The sequence below is a fragment of the Talpa occidentalis genome, unplaced genomic scaffold (assembly GCF_014898055.3).
Source record: "Talpa occidentalis isolate TD23 unplaced genomic scaffold, MPIMG_talOcc4v2.1 talOcc4.15, whole genome shotgun sequence".
Taxonomy (NCBI): domain Eukaryota; kingdom Metazoa; phylum Chordata; class Mammalia; order Eulipotyphla; family Talpidae; genus Talpa; species Talpa occidentalis.
This window is the reverse complement of record NW_023601543.1, coordinates 81,035,541-81,045,699: the sequence shown is the minus strand read 5'-3', so window position 1 is coordinate 81,045,699 and position 10,159 is coordinate 81,035,541. Positions and strand designations below refer to the sequence as shown.

General features: G+C 46.4%; 1 long non-coding RNA gene across 1 annotated transcript; it reads left to right on the top strand.

Annotated features, from left to right (window-relative positions):
* Window positions 1-5,463: 5,463 nt before the first annotated feature.
* On the top strand, window positions 5,464-9,334 carry LOC129145894 (uncharacterized). The gene is made up of 3 exons (XR_008552040.1): window positions 5,464-5,548; window positions 8,102-8,223; window positions 8,851-9,334. It is a non-coding gene; the product is annotated as an uncharacterized LOC129145894 (long non-coding RNA).
* The last annotated feature ends 825 nt before the right edge of the window (window positions 9,335-10,159 follow it).

Here is a 10,159-nt window from a genome sequence, read left to right as displayed (position 1 = left end):
GCTTTCTTTTTTCTTTTTATTTCTTCCTTTTAAAAACGAAGCCTCAATGTGCTGCCGATGTATCTTGCCTTGAAGTGTCTTAAATGTCTTAGTGACTAAGAAGAAAATCAGAAACGAGGAAGACGCGTGGCGATTGCGAGACAAAGGTGATTGATTTTCTTTTAGAGAAACTTCAAAAAGGGAACACATTTCTGAATTAAATGTTACCTTTTAAAATCTCCCACGCTTTTTCTTCTGGGATTATTATCTAAGATCTAAAGAGCAAGAAACTTCTAGGGAATCAACTTCTGAAGCAGACTCAGGTTGGGTCCACCTGGGCTACACCTATGGCTCCCACAGGCTTAAGATCCATGTCTGAGCTATGCAGCCAGGGATATGAAAGCACCCCTGGGGAGCACCTTCTGTTAAGACTCCCCTCTAGTCTGCCTGTGCGCTCACCTTCTGCCCCGGCAAGGCCTCATTCTGTCTTCAAGCAGCGCCGGGCCCTCGCTCCCAAAGGCCCAGAGAGCAAGATGAGAAGAAGCCAGTCCTGGTTCTTCCTCATGAAGCCCAGTGCCTTCTGCTGATCTTAAGCTGCGGGGCTCCCTTCATTTAGACCCTCAGAGACCGCTTGACTCTGGGCAGAGCGTAAGGCAGCCAGGCCTTGTCCCTAACCCCATAGCTTCTGCCTGAACTGCAGGAGGTTGTTTGAGCTCCTTGTGGACTTTTCTGTCTTCATGGTCTTTCCGGGGGGATCATCCTCACATGAGGCCTGTGCTGGTATGTGGGTGCATCCCTGGGCCACTTGGCAGCCCTGAGAGTGGCGGCAGCAGTAGTGGGGTTGGACTCTGGTGGAGTGTGGCGGGCTCGAGAGCGTAGTTGCTGCAGGCGCGGGCTCTGAAGCCAGACTCTGGGTCTGCACCCTTGTTCACCACTTCCTAGCCACGAAATCCTGGGCAAGTCGCTCAGCTTCTGTTGCTGTGTCCTTCTCTGTGAACTGGGGGTGATGACAATCATGGTGCCGACTGTTTTGAATATCAAATGAGTTAGTCATGCCATGCACCACAAACAGTGGGAGGCACATAAGAGGCGCCCAGAGTGTTGTCTGTTGTTATCAAGTCAAGACTTCTGTCTTAGTGGATCAAGTATTGACTCAGATCCTGGTTCTGCCATTTTGGGGCAGTGCTATCTTAGAGCAAGTGACATAACCTATTTGAGCCTCAGTTTCCCCATGTATAGAGGAAGTTTAAATGGCTGAATGGGCGGGCACACACCTGAAAATAATAATAGATTTTTCCTTCTCGCTCTCCCTCAGCAAGCCTAGGTGATAGTTCACTTCTCTTTTTTCCTCTCATATTTTTTTCTTTCCTTCATTCTTTGCTACCTTTATTCCTCCTCTGACACTCGATTCCTGATGTTTTTTTTTTCTCCTATTTAATCTTTAATAACTGGTTTTACCGAATAATGCAAGCATGGGAAAAAAACAAGGGCCTGCCTAACCCTCATAAAACATTTCCACCCTTCATTTTCCTCGTCGGAGGGAGGTGAAGAGATGAAAGAGAGGAAACTGGCATATCTTCTTTTCTGGGGCAGATTCCTCCTGCTAGCCACGGTCTGTGAGGAGTGAGTATATGCCTCCTGGTCCTTCTCCACTCTCTGGCTACCCATCCTGCTCTGCCTGGCTTGCCGGTGGCCACTTCAGCGCTGGCCTATGGTCTGGAGCTGTGTCAGCACTTCTGCTCGCCTTCCCTGCTGTCTCCAGCATGCACAGCACGACCGATGCTGCTGCTGGGAAGAACAGTCATTCTCTGCCCTCTGGTATCAGTTAACGTTTGCTGCATAACAAACCAGCCCCAAACGTACTGGCTTCAAGCAGTAGCTATTGACGTAGCTTGCGGGGCCAGAGCTTGGGCAGGTGTCAGCTGGCCGGGTCTGTTGCTGTCACAGCGGGACTGGCTCCTGTGCCTGCAGTCGGCTGCTGTGTGGTTCTGCCTCTGACGATAGACCGTTTATAGGCGGGGTTCATGGGGTGACTAGGTCAAATATTTTGTATCATCTATCAGGGTAGCCCAGTTTTTTTCTGATGGATGCGGTGGGAGTGTCTCCAGCATCAACAAGAGAGGGAAATCCTCAATATTTGAATATTTTTCAGTTCTCTGCTTCTGCCACAATTGCGATTGTTCATTTGACCAAAGTCATTCGTGTGGCCAAGCTCAGGGACAGTATGGGAAGTGACTGTTGAAGGACTGGATACAGAGACATGTGAAAATTATTGGGGGGTCATTACTGTAATCTACCACACCTCCTGAGAATGTGGGGGCATGGCAGCTAGTTTCAAAGTTCCCTTTGCATATTTTTTCCCATAGGTTTTAAGGGCCTATATGAAAATAAGGACATGTGGTGTGACATCTGAGAATTCACAAATTGGACATGGATATTTGTTCCTCAAAATATTATATTAGCTCTCTGTCAGATTGCTTTTAAATATGAGGATATGCTTCTTTAAGAAAGTGAAGGCTTTGGGCCCCCCCGGTGGCACAGCGGGTTGAGCGCTGCACTGTGAAGCTGTCCTCAGCCTCTGCAGCGTGGGTTCGATCCCCACCCGCAGGCGAGAATCCCACATGGCACAGCAGACCTGTCCTGTCACACCCGCTGTTCCCCTCAGCAGCGTATTTCTGTCGTCTGCCTGTTCTGCTCCCTGCTCTGTCTCTGGTGAATCCTTTCACCCTCCCGCACCTCTGGCCTGTACTCTAGCTCTTGTATTAAAAAAAAAAGAAAGTGAAGGCTTTGAAAACAACTACATTAGCAGTAGCTCTTAACTCTTTTTTTTTTTTTTATCCCCCAGAGTCAGGAGGATAGTTAGAAACACCATTTGGATTCTGTTAAAAGCTTACTACCTTCTAAGATAAATTCATATTTACACAGAGACACAGGATGTTGCTTGTAATTGCACAGGATTTGCAAATTCCATTAAACCAAGGAAACTTTCACGCAGGGAGAATACATACTTTCATAAAAGAATTCTCCTGAACCCAAAAGAATTTCCCGTAGGCATGCTTATTTAAAGGGCATCTTATTGTTTAAAGTGATTCATGGGCTAACACTACCTCAGGATTATCCAGAACACAACCAGAAACTTGATTTGATTTTGTTAGCTTGTTTTTCACTGTAGGAAAAAATTAAGTTTAAAGGCCAGATGGGCTCATTCCAGTGTGCCCCTTGTCTGGTCAGGCTGATTCTTACAGGCATAATGACAGTGTGCCACAGAACGTGGCCAAGGTCAGCAAAAATATACGGCCATTAAGAACACTTGTGAGCAGATCAGCTAAACGTTGAAATCATTCTCTGCCAGTTTTTGAAAACTAAGCTCTAAAATCTAAGGACATTATCAGAGCCTTTCAGGTGCTCTTGGTTGCAAGTGGCAGATGACTCAACCAACGTGGCTTTGACGATTGGCTGGTTGGCTCGAGGGGAGGCGGAGTCAGTGGCTCGGTGACTCGGTGGGGCTAGTCCCATTCTCTAATAGTCCTTTGGATTCCCCTCATGGTTCCCAGAGGATTGTGGCAATTCTGGGTGTTCCCTATGTGTGACACTGCCAAGAGGCAGAATAAAAAGAGACCCCTTTTCATGAGCAAAGCAGAGCTTCCCAGAAGCCTGCACTAGGCATGTCTAAGGTCACATTGGCCGGAATCGTCTAACCTGCAGTCACTTGCAGGGAAAGGCTAGCACCTGATTGAGTTAGGCCAAAAAGTATATCTCCCTTGCTCCTTTTAAAAAATATTTATTTACTTATGCATACAAGAGCTGGATTATAGGCCAGAGGTGTGGGTGTAGTGGGGGCTGAGCGGATTCACCAGGGACAGAGTGGGGAGCAGAACAGGCAGACTGACTGAAATACACTGCTGAGGGGAGCAGCGGGCCAGACTGGAGAGGTCTGCTGCGCCATGTGGTCACCTCCCTGGCCAGGGATTGAACTCATGCTGCAATGGCTGCGGATAGCTTCATAGTGCTGAGGCTTAATCCCTTGCACCACCAGGAAGCCCCCAATATCTCCCTTGCTTTTGTCCATGTGAAGGACATGGCTTCTTCCTCCAGGGATAAAAAAGCCAGCGTGCTCTTGGTAAAAAGAAGAGAGGGAAGCACTCTGACTGGCAATCCGCATGCCCACCCTAGAGCTCTTTCTGGACTGCTCGTTTTGAATAGTAATCTGACCTTCATGGAGCCAAAGAGAAGGAAGCAATTTTTGCTAACATAAGTTATGGGGAACGTGACTCCTGAAATATGACAAAGACTGACTCCTGAACTGCTGGGAAGGAAGTCGATGGTCATCCCGGAGGGGTAAAGAAAGGACAGCGGCTCAGACATAAGGGACTTCAGCAAAAGACAGTGCAGAAGGTAGAGGTCGGGGGAACGGGCGCGTGCAGGCAGGAAGGAGATGAAGGAGGCACAGGATGAAATGAGAACATGGATGCAGCGGAGGGGAAGGGCAGCGGCCTCACTCAAGTGTTTTGTTCAGCAAAATGGCCTAAGAGAGCTCAAAGGGGGAGTGGGATGGAGAAGGAGCAGGAGAGCGGGGGCCCACTGATAGAGTAGCCCCTCCCTGCCTGGCACAGGCTGTCTACGTGGAGCTTCAGCTGGGCCCAGAACTGTACCGCAGCCACTCATGCACTCGTTTACTGGTTTTTGTCCCTTCTCTGTGTCACCATTGGCAAGCTGCTTCATTGCCTTACACCTGTGGAGTTAGGGTCACACGGTCACCCCATGGTTGTTATGAGGATTAAAAATCAGCTCCTCCATTTGGCGTGACCAGCACATAGTAGGTGTTCAATAAGAAGATGGCGGGTGTGGTGTGGTAGCAGACTCCCGAGCAAGTGTGAATTTATGCCTGTAAATTATACACAGTGTTGTCAACCAATGCTACCTCAGTGGGGAAAAAAAAAAGTCACAAACGGCAACAACAAAAGAGAAGATGGTTGGGGATTCACCCATCCCTTCTCTGCCGCCTTCGCGCTCCGGCCCTGCAGTTCCAGTTCGCCCACTAGGTGGCGGAATATCAACAGCCATCACCCGGGCCCGGCCGGCTCTTCGGCAGAGCGAGTAAAGTAAGTAAACTAGAGACCCCGAGGGGCTATGGTCAGCGTGATAGGAGAAGGGCAAGTGTGTGATTAAAACCAATCCAAATAAAGAAAGCAGCGCCCTGAAATTCCTGCCTCCGTCAGATCGGTGTCTGATTCGAAGCTTTGAAAGACAGAGACTGTTGGAGGAATTCCCAAAGCAGCACGGGGAACCTGCAGGAGAGAAGTAGGCGGAGCCTGCAGGAAATTACTGGGTGCTGTTTTCCCATGCCTCGGGTAATCCTAAGTCATGGGAGATGGCTGGAGGTGGGGGAATGGCCAAGAGCCAGGGAAAAACCAGACAATCCCATGCACAAAGTAACTCTTGATAAGAGTCGGCGGGATCAGCTGGTCTGCTTTGGGACCAAATCTCTCAGGATTACTCGGTGTTCGCTTTGGTGAAATGCTTGCATCAATGGGCGAACCATACTGGCTGAGGATTAATTAACTCCCAGGTAAAAGGGTGGGGAGAATAGGGCCTTCATCTCCGGGCTTCAGTCCCTCATTGGTTAAGGGTTTATGCGTGGGGTGGGGGGGGGCTGGTATTCACTCCACCCTCGCGGGTGGGGGGGGGAGTTAAGATGCAGGCATTTGAAACGCAGTAGGAAGCTGTTGGCATGTTAGAAATGGCCACCGGAGCGCTGGGGAGCGGAGATGGGCAGAGACGGCCTTGACCGTGCCCGCACAGAGCGCGTCTCAGCCCCCAGTGTCGACGCAGATCCCCTGGGCGGCCTGGTAAAAGGCAGACTGTGCTTCTGTAGGTCTTGGGGGGCCCTGACCTTGTTTTTAACAAGTTCTCAGATGCGGTTGAGCTTGCTGGTCCACAGGTCTTATTTTGAGATGCAAAGGTTACGTTATCCTTTAAACAGGCCCTGCTATTTATTTCTTTATCCTACATCATTATCAACCCCGACAACATCGGAGGCCCCAGGGGCCCCGAGCTTTGGTCTTTTCCTCTCTGGACCTCAGTGTCTTCATTTTCAAAATGGGGTCTTGAATTAGATGAGCTAATTAGGATAGTGATGGAGGAGTTTTTATTTAAGTTTTACTTTTTTATTAAGGTAACATTGATTGACATTGTTATTCATATCTTGGGAGTATAGAATCCCCCCTTCAGGTGGTGTTACCTGTGCACCCACCTCCAAAGCACCCAGAATCCACTGCCACATTCCATTGTGCTCCCTCCCTACTACCCTCCCCTCCCACCCCCACCCTGGCGGCCTCAATTCTACAGTCAGTTTTCAAAGGTGAGTTTTTGAGTTTGGCTTTATTCGACCCTTTGGTTTCTCTATATTCCACACGTAAGTGACACTGCCGGTATTTGTCTTTTTCCTTCTGACTTACTTCGAGGAAGGAGGCATTTTAAAAATCACATTTCAATGTTTAGAAAACATGGAGGCTGTTTTTTAAAATAAAACTACAAAAAAAGCAAAGTAGGAACAAATTTTCCATACTTGCCAAGAATGTCAGAAGGTAAATCCAGTTCCTAAAAGGTTCATATCTCATGAGGCTGGAGAGCGATACTGCAGGCTCCTGCGGAGTGGCCTAGAGATTTTTGTTTTCCTGGAAAGGACGGTATTGGTTCTAAATGGTTGAGAAAGACTGGATTTGATGGTCTGTAAGACCTCATCCAGGCCTAATATCTTTCCACTGAATTGTATATAAATCTATTATGTTATTATATCAAATTACTTATTTACATTGGTTTTCCCTAAGCCTGGCAGCTTCTTTAAATAGGGGTCTCTATCTCTATCACCCACTCCAGCGCATGGCACTCAGAAGAGGCTTAGCAAATCCTTGACTGGGTGAACGAGTCCATGGATTTCTTTCAGGTCTATAAGAAATTGTGATGCCATGAAGTTGAGCCACACGCTAGCTTTTTGGAAAGTCTTTTAAGATATTTTTTGGCCTATGTGGTACTCACCCCTTGCTTTATTCTAACAGAATTCATGCCACATCTAACTCCACTTGTTATACCCCCATAACCCTATTAATGAATGAGAATTTCTCCAGAGCAAATACCATTTAGTAACATCCCAGTGGCGATTTTTTGGTGGGAGAATTGGTAGAAAATTGTGCTTTGGAATAAGAAACATCTGCCCCAATTTGCCGTGGAAGAGGAGCCTGTGGAGTACATTTGGATGGGCTCTGCCTGATTGAGCTTGCCAGGGAGAGGCGGAGGCATCACTAATTACACGTCTTGCATTATGGGTTGGAAATAGATACACAGAACAAATGCTCTGACCCACAAAGCCTCAAAAAGCGAAGAAAGCAACAGATTTCAAGTTCATTTTCAAAATTCCCAGCATTGCAGAGCAGACCCAGCCATACAATTTTTCCCTTTTTCATGTGGCACTTAAAACACAGAAGAATAAAACCAACAGAAGATCTGAAAATCTACTTGCAAATTCAGGAAAAAAAAAACAACTATGCAGTGGCAAAAAAAAAAAAGATATAAAAAGTGACAACGTTACCATGTGATTTTCACTGGAGGTATTAATTAGTAACTCCCTCGGGCCCATGATGTCCTTGAAACAGGTCAGCACCATTGCTTTACTTCTGCAGACTTGATCATACTCAGTTAAATTGCTCTTTTCCAGGTAATCCCTAGTTATTACAACAGCCAAAGAGACATTTGTAAAAGGGAAAGGTAGTGGAAGCAGCAGGCAGAACGAAAGGCCCAAATGGGCAATGAGTGGAGAAACGAGGAGCCCTGCCCCTAGGTTCAAAAGATGAATTCTGTAATGATAGGACAGGGAGGCCAACTTAGCAGCAGCCCATGAAGATAAAATCCAGTAGAGTTTGGGTGACAGCAAGCTCAAGCAAAACCCTTCATGGGATGCTGGCGAAATATCTGTGGTAGAAATACTTGGACTGCACTTCCCAGCTTCCCTTGCAGCTAGGCCATGTGACTGAGTCCTAGCCAGTAGAATGTGCAATGTTCTGTTTATAGGTTTGGCCTATAAATACTGTGCACACATGATTCTTCATGTTCTTTTCCTTTCTAGCTTGACATAGATATAAAAGTGTGACTTTGGAAGCTATGTGTAGAGTTTAGCAAAGCCACAAGATGGAAGAAGCTTGGGTTACTACTGCTTGCAGAAGAGCTGCCTATCAGTCAAGACTCTATGTGAGTGTGAAATAAATCTTTCTTGTGTAAAGGCATCGAGATATTAGAGTTTATCTGTTACAGTAGCCTTCATTACCTTAATTAAATATATGGTCTTGGGCTGTATTACTAGAGGGGTCATAGGAAGAATAAAGGAGTGTACATTTTTGCAATTCCTTCCTGGACATTACCCTGTAAGAGGGATTTTGTCACACAGGAACATAAACAAATGAAAGAGTGATGAGCAGGTGGGAAATGATATATTGGGGATGATAAAAGCAAGGGGGTTCAGCTGAAAGAAGAGAAAACCTTGGGGTGGAGTAAGAATATACAACATCTGTCTTTAAAGTTTTGAATGTATGTCACAAGGAAAAAGGTTTAGACTTATGCTGTAGACTTCAAAGAACAAAGCTAGGAGCAAGATTTGAGCTTAATATAAAGAAGATCTTTCTGATGAACAGCATGGCCCCAAAGTGAAATGGCCTTATCAGGTAACGTCTCCATGATCAACCACTTGCTGTCCATTTATTTAAAGTATAGGCTTCCTTGTAAGTGTCTGGAAATACATTTTGTAACAGACCTATGTTGGCTTTCGGTTCTCACACATTCTACCCCCTTTCTTCCTGTCTGCCCCATTTCTATTTTTAGGAAGTCTCCCATAACGGAGACAACTTTGTGTCCACTGAAGGTTTGAACTCCCTCTTGCAGAGTATAGAATCATTGACTGGAAGCATCTGCTAACCGGGAGTACATTTCCCACGCTTCCTTACATACAGTTGAGGCCGCAGGACTGATTCTTGTCAATGGAATGGAGAATGATGTACATCACATGGTCAAGAGGCTCATCAGTGTGTGTGCCTTCATTGCCTTTCTCTGTTCTCTGGCTGAATGCAAAGACTCCAAGGCCCAAGAGGACGATGGAGCCACAATATGGAAGAAGCCTGGGTTATGAAGAATCATGTGGAATGTTGACTGTCCACTGGGAAAAATGCCTGAGGAATATACTTCTGTTGGCCACGCCATTAAAAACAAAACCTTGGGACATTTTTGTTAGAGCAGTTAGCATTGTCCTAGCTGATACAGCCCCGTTGTACGTAGTGTAAGTAGGAGGGCGATAGCCACCCTGGCCTCTCCTTATGCTCCCATTGTCAAAGGCAAAGGGGTATTGCCCCCTCTGCCTGCCCTCTAGTACAGTCAAGGTTTAAATAGCCTGCTGAATAGCTGCTCCCGGGATACTGAATCTTAAACAAGGTGTACATAGATGTAGGGGAAGTTCAAAATCACCTGCATGGCAGTGATAGCGGAGATGAAGAAAATACTGTGCTGGTGACAATAGGGCTTCGGCTACTTTCTGTGCCTTCAGTAGCGCCTCTGGTTGTCCGAGCCTTGTCCTCCAGCTTCTTACTGACTGTTCGCCCCTGATAGCCTGCTAGTTGATCCCCCTGTTCACTTAAGATGACCGGAGTTTTTTCTCTTGCTTGCAATCATAGCGTCATGGTTTTAATTTTTTTCATAAAAGAATTATGCTTTTATTATTGCTCAAACTTCTGCTTTTTTTTTTTTTTTGCTTTGTATAAGTGAAGTCTTTCCCTTACAAAATTCATTGTTGGTCTCGGCATTTGACTGCTTTACTATCTTTGATTCATGATCTGACCACATTTGATGCTGGCACCACTCAATTTCCTCCTTTTGTCGACGGTCTGTCTAGATAATCAAGTAGTTATTTATTTTTTCCTTTTGTTGACAGTTTGCTCTTTCCTAGCTTTCAGCCGTTATTTTCTCCCTTGCCTCCCTCACAGATTGTCCTTAGCTATCTCTTCGTGGCCTTTCTGCTTGCTAGCCATTTCCAGTGCTAGGCCATGCCTTTCAATGAGCAATCTGTAACGTTTTTCTGATGGGGAAGGGCATAGCTGTGGAGAAAGCCCTGGATTCATTGTCCCAGAGACCTGCTTCTGTT